Source organism: Nothobranchius furzeri, chromosome 4 (assembly GCF_043380555.1).
Source record: "Nothobranchius furzeri strain GRZ-AD chromosome 4, NfurGRZ-RIMD1, whole genome shotgun sequence".
NCBI classification, from domain to species: Eukaryota; Metazoa; Chordata; class Actinopteri; order Cyprinodontiformes; family Nothobranchiidae; genus Nothobranchius; species Nothobranchius furzeri.
The window spans coordinates 21876325-21889224 of record NC_091744.1 but is presented as its reverse complement, the minus strand read 5'-3'; the positions used below and the strand labels follow the sequence as shown (position 1 = coordinate 21889224).

Genomic DNA, 12900 nt, shown 5'->3' with positions numbered 1-12900 from the left:
ATGGACAACAACAACCTTTTTTGGTTGACACTGGTGCCACCTGCTCCACCATACAAACTGTGCCGCCCTCTAAAACATCTACGCGCACTATCTCAGTTACGGGCTTCTCTGGGGAACAACAAACTCTGCCTTTCTCCCTGCCACTCCCAACTACGGTGGGAAACCAGACAGTACTGCACAGCTTCGTCTGTTCACCAACAGTTCCAGTCAACTTACTAGGAAGAGATCTCCTCATCAAGCTAGGAGCCACCATTTTGTGTGGACCTACGGGACTTACTGTCACTCTGCCAGAAGGGACTATTTTGCCCTGCACCGGAGAAGCCAGTGATGGCATGTACTTGGCCCAAAAACTGCCTGACATATCAGACTGTGCTGAGATTTATTGGGCTCTGTTGGACACAGAAACCAAGGACACTCCTGGCTTAATGACTCTGTACCAGCAGTGGAAACCCTGGCTGACTCAGGTCCATCCTTATGTTTCTCCCCCTGACCCTCCTCACCTAACATTATTCTATGACAGACATGATTCAGTTTGGTACAAAGAAGCCTTCCAAAATAATTTAGAGGGACAGCAATGGTGTGTACAAACAACAGATATTTATGCTGCACCAGAAGGTGTGGCTGCTGCAGCCAACCTAACCCAAGAACAATTGGCATGGTACATGATGGAAGATGAGGCAGTACCTCATGTCTCTCTTGCTTTACATCCAGCCCATCAGGCAAAAGAACTAGGAGGAATGGTTAAACGTTCCCTAGCAACCACTGATTGGCGTTCAACTCCTCTTCCACAAGTGTCGTATTCAGACTCGACTCAGACATTTAAAATCACTGCGGTTTGTACTAATTCAACACATTTACAACAGGAAACAATTAGCAGATCTCATGGCCGTGAACGAACCGATCACCCTAATGCTCTAACAATGTTAGACTCGCTTCCCACCTCCCTGTGGTCAACAGGCCCCACTGATGTTGGGTTGGTGTCCATCCCACCTGTGACCTTTCACCTAAAAGATCATGCTCCCCTGTGGGTTCCACAATACCCACACAAACCATATGCTGAAGAGGGGATAGCAGACACCATCAATGGCCTGTTGCAGGCAGGGGTGTTGGAACCATCCATGTCAGAATGGAACACTCCGATTTTACCTGTAGAAAAGAAAAATACTGGTAAATATCGAATGGTTCATGACTTGCGTCGTATAAACGCCCTACTTAACACAGACTCACTTCCCGTCCCTAACCCATATGTGGCTCTGACAAACTTACCACCTTCACATGCATGGTTTTCCTGCATAGATTTAGCAAATGCATTCTTTTGTCTCCCACTTCATGAGTCTCTGAGGGACATTTTCTCTTTCACATTCAGAGGGCAGCAATTCAGATACACGCGTTTGCCACAAGGGTTCACCCTGTCACCTGGTTTGTTCAACCAATGTTTGCGTCAGCTCCTAGACACATGCCCCCTACCTGATGACTGTGTTTTAGTGCAGTATGTTGACGATTTGCTTCTGTCAGCGCCCTCTGCGGGCTCCTGTCTGCAAGCTACTCAAACATTACTAACTCATTTGGCCAGGCTTGGATTTAAGGTCAGCCGGTCCAAACTTCAGATAGCCAGGAAACAAGTGTCATTTTTGGGCAGGATGGTTTCACAAGTTGGTGTGTCATTGTCACCAGATCACAGAAACTCCATTCTCCATCACTCTAAACCTGAAACAGTCAAAGACATGTTATCTTTCCTAGGCCTGACAGGCTACAGTAGACACTTCATCCCTAACTATGTTGGTCTCACTGCCCCACTACGTGCTCTTATAGCACCTTTTGGGATGCGTCAGCTCACAGCTCACCTGAACTGGACTATTTCAGCAGAAGAAGCTTTCATAAAACTCAAACAACAACTCTCCACTGCTAGTGATTTAGCTACTGCAGACTACAACTCTACATTTTTTCTTGATGTTTCTGGATCAGAAACTCATGTGAATGGAGTTCTGTTCCAGAAAAAAGGGGGAGGTCAGAGACAAGTCTTGATGTACATAAGTGTCATGCTAGACAACATGGAAAAAAGACACCCACCTTGCACACAGCATGTAGCAGGCCTTGCAAAAATTTTACAAAAAACAGCACACATTGTAATGGGCTATCCTCTGAAAGTACTAACAACACACAGTGTAGTGGCTTACATTACATCACAAGCTTTCACCATGACCCCACTAAGACAAAGAAAAATCAGTAAGATCCTAGAGGCCCCACACATCACCTACACACATGAAGGGATAAACATGGCAGACCACATGGGTAATGGGGAGCCTCATTCGTGCGAACAAAGAACAGCAATAGAAGAAAAAGTCAGACCAGATTTAAGTGCAACCCCACTACAAAATCCTGATAAGAACTGGTTCACAGATGGCTGCTGCTACAGAGATGACAATGATGGATTAAAAGCTGCATGGGCAGTAGTAGAGCAACTCCCTACAGGCGAGTGGTTCACTGCAGGAGCGGAAAAGCTGAAAGGACAACAGTCAGCACAGAGAGCAGAAGTGTTAGCTATTATTGCCGCTCTCAAAATGAGCACAGGGAAGAAAGTAAATATTTACAGTGACTCAGCTTATGCTGTAGGAGCCGTGCATGTTGAATTGAAACAGTGGTTGAGAGCTGGCTTTGTGACTGCTGGGGTGAAACCCATAAGACATGAGTCTGAGATGAGGGAACTAGCAGAAGCTTTATTCCTTCCAGCAGAAGTGGCAGTGATAAAATGCAAAGGACATAGTCAGGGCTCTGACTTTGTATCTAAGGGAAATCAGGAGGCAGATAGGGCTGCCAAGATAACAGCTGAATATCTTCCTGTATATAACCTAGTGGTTGAAACAGTAACTGTTGAAAAAAGCATTGATCCTAGAATATCCATCACAAAAGAAACACTGAAAGACATGCAAGATCAAGCTTCAGCACAGGAAAAAACTTTGTGGTTGGCAAGAGGTGCAACCAACACAGATGTTTGGAGAAGTCCAGATGGTAGACCCATACTACCACCTGGCATCAGGCAAACAGCAATGGAAGAAGCACATGGTGTTGGACATGTTGGGGTAGCACAGATGATGAGAAATTTGTCCCCCTGGTGGCATCCATACCTAACAGACATGGCCAGATATTTGGTTAAAACTTGTACAGAGTGTACCCAGTTTGGCATTAAACCTACCCTGAAACCAATCCAAGGTCAATTTCCAATACCAACATGCCCTGGAAAAGAGATAATCATAGATTTCACAGATATGATTGACAGGGTAAAAGGCTACAGGTATCTCCTAGTGTGTGTAGATGCCTACACTGGATGGCCGGAGGCTTGGCCTGCGAAAAAAGAAGACAGCAAAACAGTCATCAAATGTCTGATCAATCATTACATTCCCCAACACGGGTTTCCGGAAAAAATCAGATCGGACAATGGGACACATTTTAAGAACAAAGATCTACAAGAGGTTGAAACCATGCTGGGACTGAAACACAAGTTTGGTTCAGTGTATCATCCTCAGTCCCAGGGAAAGGTGGAAAGGATGAATCAAACGCTAAAGGTCAAATTGGCTAAAATCTGTGCACAGACCAAATTAACTTGGTTAGATGCTTTGCCCCTTGCTCTGATGTCCACACGGAGCTCAGTTAACAAAACCACAAGGTTCACTCCCTTTGAACTACAGACTGGACGGCCGTTTCCAGGACCCACCACAAAACTACCTCTGACTGCTGACTTGACTGACTCCCTCGACTCAAGGTCATATTATAACCTGTTGCATAGTCTTGTCTCTCAGTTCTCGTTACAGGTTAAGGCTGATCGTACCACCACAGATGCCCCATCTCCACAACCTGGGACAGACTGGGTCCTGCTGAAAGTCACCAAAAGGAAGTGGACGGAACCGAGGTGGACCGGACCCTACAGGATCACGGAGAGGACGTCACACGCTGTCCGGCTGGACGGCAAAGGAGACTCCTGGTACCATTGGACCCAGTGTGCTGCTGCGGAGGAGCCACACCGCACCCTGACCGAGGTCCAAGAGAACCTGTCACAGAGGGAGGAGCCTAACCTGGAAGAGAAGCAGCCGACATCTGCCTGACCAGAAAAGTACCTAAGGACCAGGACGAGAAGCAGCTGACATCTGCCTAACCATAAAAAGGATTCAAAAAAAAAAAAAAACAGGAAGAGAAGTAGCTGACTACAGTAGCGTGTCAAGCTACTAATTCTGCGGGACGAGGTAGCATGCCAAGCTACCACCACATCCTGCGGGACGAGAATATTGATATCATATCCCCCTGCAGCTGCCTGGAGCCAGTGGAGGGACCTCCACAGGGGGAAGAAGTAACCACCCTATGAACATTCTACAAGGGTTCTATTTAACACCCTCATTTATCTTACAAGGGTTCTATTTAACACCCTCATTTATCTTACAAGGGTTATATTTAACACCCTCCATTTATTTTATCTGGGTTCTATTTCACACCCTCATTTATTTTACAAGGATTATATTTTATACTCACTACTCATTTTTATTATTACTCATTTACCTGTTTAGTATTAGATATATGTTTGCACCCATTGCATTTCTACAAACTTAATGTACATTCTGATCACTCATTTGTCCTGGCCGGAAGAAGATTCTGAGGGTAATATAATTCAACGAGAATCCTTTCCAATAGTCTGGTATCCAAGTAAACTAAACCGGTTGGCATACAGGGACAGCAGGTTGGGGTTGTGGAACGACAGATACTTTCGCGATTTCACTGACCTAGAAGATTTGGTAACAATAGCAATTTTAGCATATAGTGCGTTCTCTGGCACTGATTACAGCAGCTATAACCCTTACAATTTCTTAAATTAACACCTTTATAAGCCTAATTATGTCCTGGCCATTCCCTCCCATCCTCACGTGCAGGCAGCGTCTCCTGATCCTACTTCTCACTGTTATCCTGCTATGTATCCCATTGGCTATTTTGTTCCTCTGCAATGATCTCCCCTTACCACTCTTGCCACCCTCATCCCCTAAGCCTACCCCGCTAACACCAACGGCCCATCCTCCACCACCTATTGACCGGCACAAGCGATCCCTACCTCTTCCATCCCCCTCACCTCCTTGTAACTCTGATTTTCTCTATTTAACCCAAGCAATCACTCTGTGTATCCCATTATCCACAGCCACCACGGTTACACTCCCCTACGACATTTTGCCCTCGAACCCTGCACATGGTCACCACACGCCATCTGATCTGAAAGAGCATGTTTGGTACTTAACGTGGGGATCTTACTCTCAATGGAAGTGGAGCAGTCTTGTTGCTGAAACAGGCGATGATTGGTCATCCTACTCCAAAGGAGTAGCTACAACTTGGCGTACCAGAATCAAATTGATAAAACAAGGCGGATCTAAAACAGGCCCTTTGACTTTCATAATTAATCCAATAAACTCCCTTGGATGTACCCTATTTGTACTTGCTCCTTGGATTAGTGGGAGCTACTACTGGACAGTGCACCTCTGTGTCCGTAATATTACTTCACCTACCTCTACCGTCTTTGATATTGTCGGGCTAAGTAAATCACCCTCCACTCCTGTGTTAACTGACATTGATAAAGTAAATAAACCCTCGCCAGCGATAACTATTGAGACTAAAAACCCTTCGGTTGATGAGACATTTCAGACGGTTACAGGCATTTCCGCTAGCACTAATAATTGGTTACTCCTGGCTGAACAAGCAGCTAATGCTTCTGATCAGGATTGTCTTGTTTGCCTTTCAGCTCGTCCTACTCTCCGTATTGTACCACCTCCGATTCCTCCAGAATGTTTTCTTCATTTGATGAACGGAACTTCCCTAAATTCCAATTGTACCAAGTTTGGACAAATCTTTCCAAAGCAAAAACCAGGCGATGACATTGGTACGCCCTTCTTTTCCAACATTTTGGCCCCTAATAACTTCAGTTGTATTCATCTAATTGGACGAGGCGGTCCTTTTCTAGGGAATGTCACCACAAATTGGTGCGTTAATACAACCGTGTCAGTTTCTTCACAATTCAAACCCAAAAAGCGTGCCAATCTATGGTGGTGGTGTGGTGCACCTCAGCTCTATAATGGTTTTCCCAGGAAATCTTCAGGTTTGTGTGCCCTTATTACTTTACTGTTACCTGTCACTGTTACTCCTGTAACCCTTCATGATGCCCCTATTCCCAGCTCTTACTCTAGCACCCGACGAAAGCGATCTTTACCAGCTTTACCTGCATTTCACAATCCCACTTATATAGATGCAATTGGCGTTCCCAGAGGCGTTCCAGACGAATACAAATTAGTTGACCAAATAGCCGCCGGATGGGAATCTATTTTTGTCTGGATAACTCCCAATAAAAATGTCGACCGCATTAACTACATCCATTTCAATGTTCAACTCTTAAGTAATTACACTCGTACTGCTCTTGAGGCAGTTCACCAACAACTATCGGCTACTTCCTTGATGGCTTTCCAAAACAGAATTGCTGTAGACATGCTGTTAGCTGAAAAAGGGGGCGTGTGTGCCATGTTTTCTCACGATTGCTGTGTTTTTATCCCCAACAATACGGCCTCGGACGGTAGCTTAACTAAGGCCTTAGACGGCCTCCGCTCTTTGACAGAAAAAATGAAATCCCACTCTGGTATAGACACCTCCATGTGGGACTCTTGGCTTGATGTATTTGGTAAATACAAATCTCTCGTTTCCTCCGTCCTGGTGTCCATGTCTGTCTTCGCTGCCATTCTTGTTACTTGCGGCTGTTGCTGTATCCCCTGTCTTAGGCACTTAGTCCAGAGATTGATTACCATTGCCATCTCTCCTCCACCTGCTGACCCAATTATCCAGATGCCCTTGTTACTAGCCAATCCTAACATCTATTTGGGAGGGGAACCCTCTGATGATAGTGATGACTCTCATGATGAAGAAGATGTTGTTAGAGTGTGAGAATGTTCAGTGATTTATGTAACAATCCCTTCACCAGTTCATTTCTATGAGTTTTTTGATTGTTTTGTTGTTTTTATTTTTTTGATCTTTGATGTCCTAGGCATGCCCACTCTGTGCCAAGAGGCGTTCGCCCCAAAATGGGGGGACATGGGGGAATTTTCCCTATTACCGTACGACAATTAGGGTTTTTCGCCCTCATACGGGTGTGCATGCGCTCCATACATGTTGTAACATGTTCAGTTGAAAGTATGATCATGTTTTTTGTATTAGTTTACTGCTAGAAATATGAGTAAATGTAATCTGATTGGTTGTTTGTATTGGTGTTTTAAAACTCTGCTTATTATACTCTTTTTGATGAAATTTGGTGTTGTTGTTGTTTTGATTTCCTACATCTTTGTTGAACTCTTAAAAGAGTTCAAAAGGGGGATTGAAAATATATGTATTTACCTTATAAGCTTCTTTTATATATTTACCTTTTAAGCTCATTTGTATTACTCTGTGATATGTACACTTGCTCAGATACTCAAGGCCTCTACACAAAGATTTACAGCAGCATGTTCTGTTCTGCAACCTTGTAGGGAGCGAGCACATTCCAGCTCCTCTCTGTACCAGTGAATGTATCTTCTCCTGTCATGAATGTATCAGGATGTTCCTGGTAATCTCAAGCTGCTAACAAGGCTGTTATTCTTTACCTGTCATAATCATTGACGTATGTACATGGCAAACTACGTATGTAACATTCCTGTAATCTTCAATAAAAATCAGCCGTTTTCAGCAGAACGGCGGAGAGTCTGTCCAAAGCAGCTGGCAAGAGCAGGTCGCGGGACCTGCTGCATAAGGGCTCTCCCCCTCTCGAGCGGTGAAACAGTGACTGGACTCCTCTGATCATTTGTCTCCTCATTTCTACCAACTCAAAAGGTGTTTAACTCCATCTTCTCCGTACCCGTGCTTGGTCTAACAGAAGAAAAGACCAACAAAGGTTGGCTAATTTCATCATGAGAAAACTTAAGGAATCTATGAATCTCAACCCAAAATCTGGATCGTGAAAACTCAGGATTTTACAGCCTTGCATGAGTATATTTTTGGGAACAATTTTTAATTGACACATAGCTCTCAAAATTATATAAGCATCAAATCCGCGCGCATTGTGTGCAACAAATGTATAATTGCTGAATTTAGGACGACGCATCTGCATAATAAAATCTTTAATGCAATCTAAACCAAATTTCTCCCAAACGTCGCCTGAATCGGATTTTGCACAGATTAAAAAAGGTGTATGCACACCGTTCTGATCCGTAAACGTTTCAGTGTCGTAATAAATAACCTTTTCCGTTAAACCGTCATCTTTTTTTTCAAGCTGAATAAAACAGCGATGATCATCCGTGACCACCGACTGTTTGCAAACGATGCACTTGGTCGCTGAGCAAACGTGCTGTGAACCATTTCCACCCATGGCGATGTAATAAGTTTGTTTACAAATGGTGCATTTTTTAAACATTTCGCAAGGAGAAACTAACCTGTTTGCTTGAGGCCTTAAAACAGGTGTTTTGTGAGTTTGAAAACATATTACATTTTGGCATATTCGATTACAATCAGAACATGTGATGAGAGACGTTTCTGTTCGTTTGCATAAATCGGTATTACACACGCGACAGAACCATTTACAATGATGTCCGTTCATGTTATTATAAGCGGAAAAGCACCATGAACAAAAATATTTGGCTCCTAAGAAACCTTTAATATTTTTTATGCCGTAATAATGTTGATTCAGTAGCAAAATGAACAACGGATTTGACCGATCGCTAAAATCTGTTTCAAATTTAGAAATGATTCTGTCGGATCTGTAAAAAATGATTATTTTTCTTTGAACAATATTTTCAAATCGAATCACGTCGCTAAATGAAACGGTTGATTGCTCCTGAAGCCCTGCCTGTTGATGAATATTTTTAGCCACATTCAATAATTCTGTATCTCTCGCTGAGGGATTTAACAGTCCGGCTATGCTTAGCGCAAAACACAACGGCTGATTGGCCTCTGGAGGGCAAATGAGATGGTTTCGTTTTTTATTGACTAATTCGTGATCCAGAATGGTTTCGATTTTTCGTTTCCCACCGCCGGAAGGATTATTTATCACTTGCAGTCTGAAATTAAATTTGTTGTCGGCCTCTAATGCTTCATTTGATTGGACTAACAGATCCAGTAAATACTGAAGCTGATTTAACATATTTGATCCGTCATAATTAAAATTAACGTGGTGCGTCGTGTGCAAAGTATTAATTTCAAACTGGACTCTATCGTTGGGACGCGCGATCTGGCTTCCTCTTTCAGCAAACCTCTTTAATATTTCCATCAGATTAATATAAAACTCGGCTGGGTCGTTGATTGCTTGAAAAGACACTCTCTCTCTAATTTCACGCTGGTTAAAAGCTGCGTTTACGCTCCCTCCGATCTGCCGGTGTTCTATTTTTCTCAAAATTTCATCTACAGCTTGTGGAGAAGGGTAATCTGAATTTGCCAGTATTTGATCGATCTCGTTTACGCTCTGCTGGTGTTCTATTTGTCTGAAAATTTCGTTTATTGCTTCTGATGAAGGCTCATCTGAATTTGCTAGAATTTGATCGACCTCGTTTGAAACGGCTTGGGATGCTAAAATATCGTCTAAGATCTCACTATCTGAAGCTAATTCATCTACTTCACTCAGTCCGCTTAAATCAAACCAGTCATTTAATAGAATTTCTTCGGCCTCCTCCACTGAGGGATTTTGGCTGGCTAAAATTCGATCTAACAAATCTACGTTTAATTCATCATCTACTTCAAACAAATCTGAAAGGTCATCAAACCAATTTTCACTCATGATACAAAAGACATTAAAAACCTACTAAAAATGAAGAAAAAAAATCTGCGTCCTCCTTTTACAGAGCCAGAACTTGCTGGATCACTTCCACCAGGCCGGAATTCACTTGCAGGAGCAGGTAGCCAAGCTTCATCCTGTTTGATCTCTGAAGTCGCGTAAATCTGCCCCGCTTCTTCTTCTTTAACCGTTTTTCTGATGAAAAAATAAATAAAAAATAAATAAAATCAACGAGCTTTTAATAAATTATATATATAAATTTAACTTACTCTGTACAGGTGCAGGAGGTGGTGCGTTCTCTTCGTCGGTCGTGGGTTGTTCTGAAAGGATAAAAAACATATTTTTTTTACTTCAAAATGTAATATACTCTGCGGAGCGGTTTTGTGAAACAGCTTACCGGCTGGCTGCTCAGTAGCACGTTCAGCGGTTTCAGAGTCGCTGTCGGATTGTTCTGAAAGAATAAAAACAAGGAAAAATATGAACGAATCATCTTTGAAGTAAATAACCACCTTTTTATATATCTCTTACCCTGTGCAGGAGAAGGGGGAGGAGGAGGAGGAGGAGGAGGAGGAGGAGGTGTGGGCGGAGATATTGAAGCGGCTGTCTGATGTTCTGAAAGGATAAAAAACAACGGTAAATGTGAACGAGACATCTTTGACTTATTAATCAGTTGTTTTTTTATCGTTACCATCCGTCTGCGCATGAGAAGGGGTTGGAGGTGGTGGGGGCTGAGATATTGGGGGTGCGTAGGCCGTCGGCCGTTGCTCTGGAGAATAAAAACGATAAATATGAACGACACATCTCTGACTTATTAATCGCTATTTTGTAATCACTTACCAGCTTCGAGGATCGTCTGTGGCGTGATGGTCCTGTAACGAACAGCTTTCACGTTCGCATTCGCGTGTGATCTGACGGTATGGCTGGGCTGATACGAATGTAAGACGGTTCGGCTGGTGGATGGAGGCGTGGTTGGGTAAAAGTTATCACTTCCGGGGTAAGGTTGAACCCCCTCCTTTTCTGTAAAATGAGATATTTCTCAGCTGAAGAAAAGAACGTTACGTATATATTTATAAAATCCACTCACTCAGATTCTCGACCGCACGATTAATTTTAGACAAATCATCGAGAGGGACCGGAGTTTTACAAGTTAATTCCTCAATAGGAATTTCTTCCCACTCGCCGTCCGATATGACAATAGCGTCTGAAAATAAAGATGTTAAACCAGAAAGAGAAAAAAAGATTTGCGTCTTAAGTTAAAAACTTACCCGTCATCTTAGCTTGTTACACCTCAAATCACGACTCCGAAAATGCGGTTTTACATTTTATACAGCTGTTTAAAAAAATCTTGAATAGAAAACGGTTGCGATTGGTCGAAAAAAAAATGTTTATAAACAATACAGAGTCATTTGCTTTGTTGTATAGGTAGACAAATGTCTGAATGGGTGTTTAGAGTTGTGTGTGTGTGTGTGTGTGTGTGTGTGTGTGTGTGTGTGTGTGTGTGTGTGTGTGTGTGTGTGTGTGTGTGTGTGTGTGTGTGTGTGTGTGTAACTCGTATCCATTGCTTCATCAAAACTCCCCGGAGCAGAAATAAAAAAACCTTTACGATCCAAAAAATAATACCGGACCGGTTTTGTACCGGACATTTCTTCCTGAAATCGCTTATGAAAAATCTGTTGCGTTGTCAAGCCAATCTCATCATGTCTCAATGAGGCAGGAAGCAATGTGTGTGTGTGTGTGTGTGTGTGCGTGCGTGCGTGCGTGCGTGCGTGCGTGTGTGTGTGTGTGACAGTGAAAACAAAATGTGACACTAAAGGCAGGAGGCGATGGTTAAGCTTTCACTGCTGATGATGACGAACCAAAGATGCTGTTCACCTAAATAGCTCTTTGAAACAATAGCAAGTCATTTGCTTTTGTGAATTGTTTCCATGCCGACTTGGTTAGAATGAACCAGATCTTTGTTTTAAAACTTTCCCGCCACCTGCAAAAAAAAAAAGGAAGTCAATTGCTTTGTCAGAAGTCGCTGGCCGTGTAAAATTGTTTAGAATGAGCTTTAAGAAAGCTCAACAGATCTTTGTTGAACCAACTTCCAGACACTCTTTCAAACAAATCCACCTGCAGAACAATACAGAGTCATTTGCTTTGTGAGTTGTCGACTAAAAGCGTCACGCTGAGGTAAGGATCAACTTTTATTCTTATAGGCTTGAGTATGCAGGGTGGTTTACAACAGAACCATAAATGGTTTAGGATGGCAAACCATTGCTTTTCTGAAGTGAGAGAAATGTATGAATGGTGTTTAGAGTTGGTAACCTAAATTCTTTACTTGTCTTAGAGAGAGTCAGACATTTTCTGAAAGGGGAAAGTGCTTTAAATGTGTGTGTGTGTGTGTGTGTGTGTGTGTGTGTGTGTGTGTGTGTGTGTGTGTGTGTGTGTGTGTGTGTGGGTGTGTGTGTGTGTGTGTGTGTGTGTGTGTGTGTGTGTGTGTGTGTGTGTGTGTGTGTGTGTGTGTGTGGGCTTACAGCCATTAATTTGATGTGCTGCTGGACAGAGAGTTTTACACAATAGTTTTAGTTCTGGTCAAAAAGTGTCAGTGAGCTGCATGTAAATATTTACACATTTAAACACAAAGTTTAAGACTGAACATACGAAATCCAACGTGAACATCTGCCAGATGGCTGAGTAAACCAAAGAGAGTATTAATGACATAGACAATGTGTCATTCTGAAGAGTTTGTGTGTGTTCAGTAAAAGGCTGCAAAAGTTCTTGCATTGACCTCAGCTTCTGTCACTCACTCGAGAGCAAGCAGACCATCCCATCTTGTCTGCTACTCCAAAAACAGATTCTTTAACTTTGAGGAGACGTACAGCCATTTCATAAGTACTTGACCAGCGTGTGGGGCTGTCATTCACAGCAGTTAGGCCGCACTCATCCACTGTCAGTGAGCCATGTCATGTTTGATATAAAAAGTCCCACGAGGTTAGACTGATATGGTGTGCGAGTAAGGGCTGGTAAATGCATTATAATGGCTGCAGCGTCAGACTGATGTGGTTCTGCTCACTGGTGAGGCTGGCCTTCTTTTTCTTGCTTCTCTGCAT

General features: G+C 43.0%; 1 long non-coding RNA gene across 1 annotated transcript; it reads right to left on the bottom strand.

Annotated features, from left to right (window-relative positions):
- Window positions 1-10496: 10496 nt before the first annotated feature.
- Window positions 10497-11524, bottom strand: LOC139069704 (uncharacterized). The gene is made up of 3 exons (XR_011520399.1): window positions 10893-11524; window positions 10646-10825; window positions 10497-10574 (listed from the first exon to the last, which is right to left on the bottom strand). It is a non-coding gene; the product is annotated as an uncharacterized lncRNA (long non-coding RNA).
- Between the last annotated feature and the right edge of the window lie 1376 nt (window positions 11525-12900).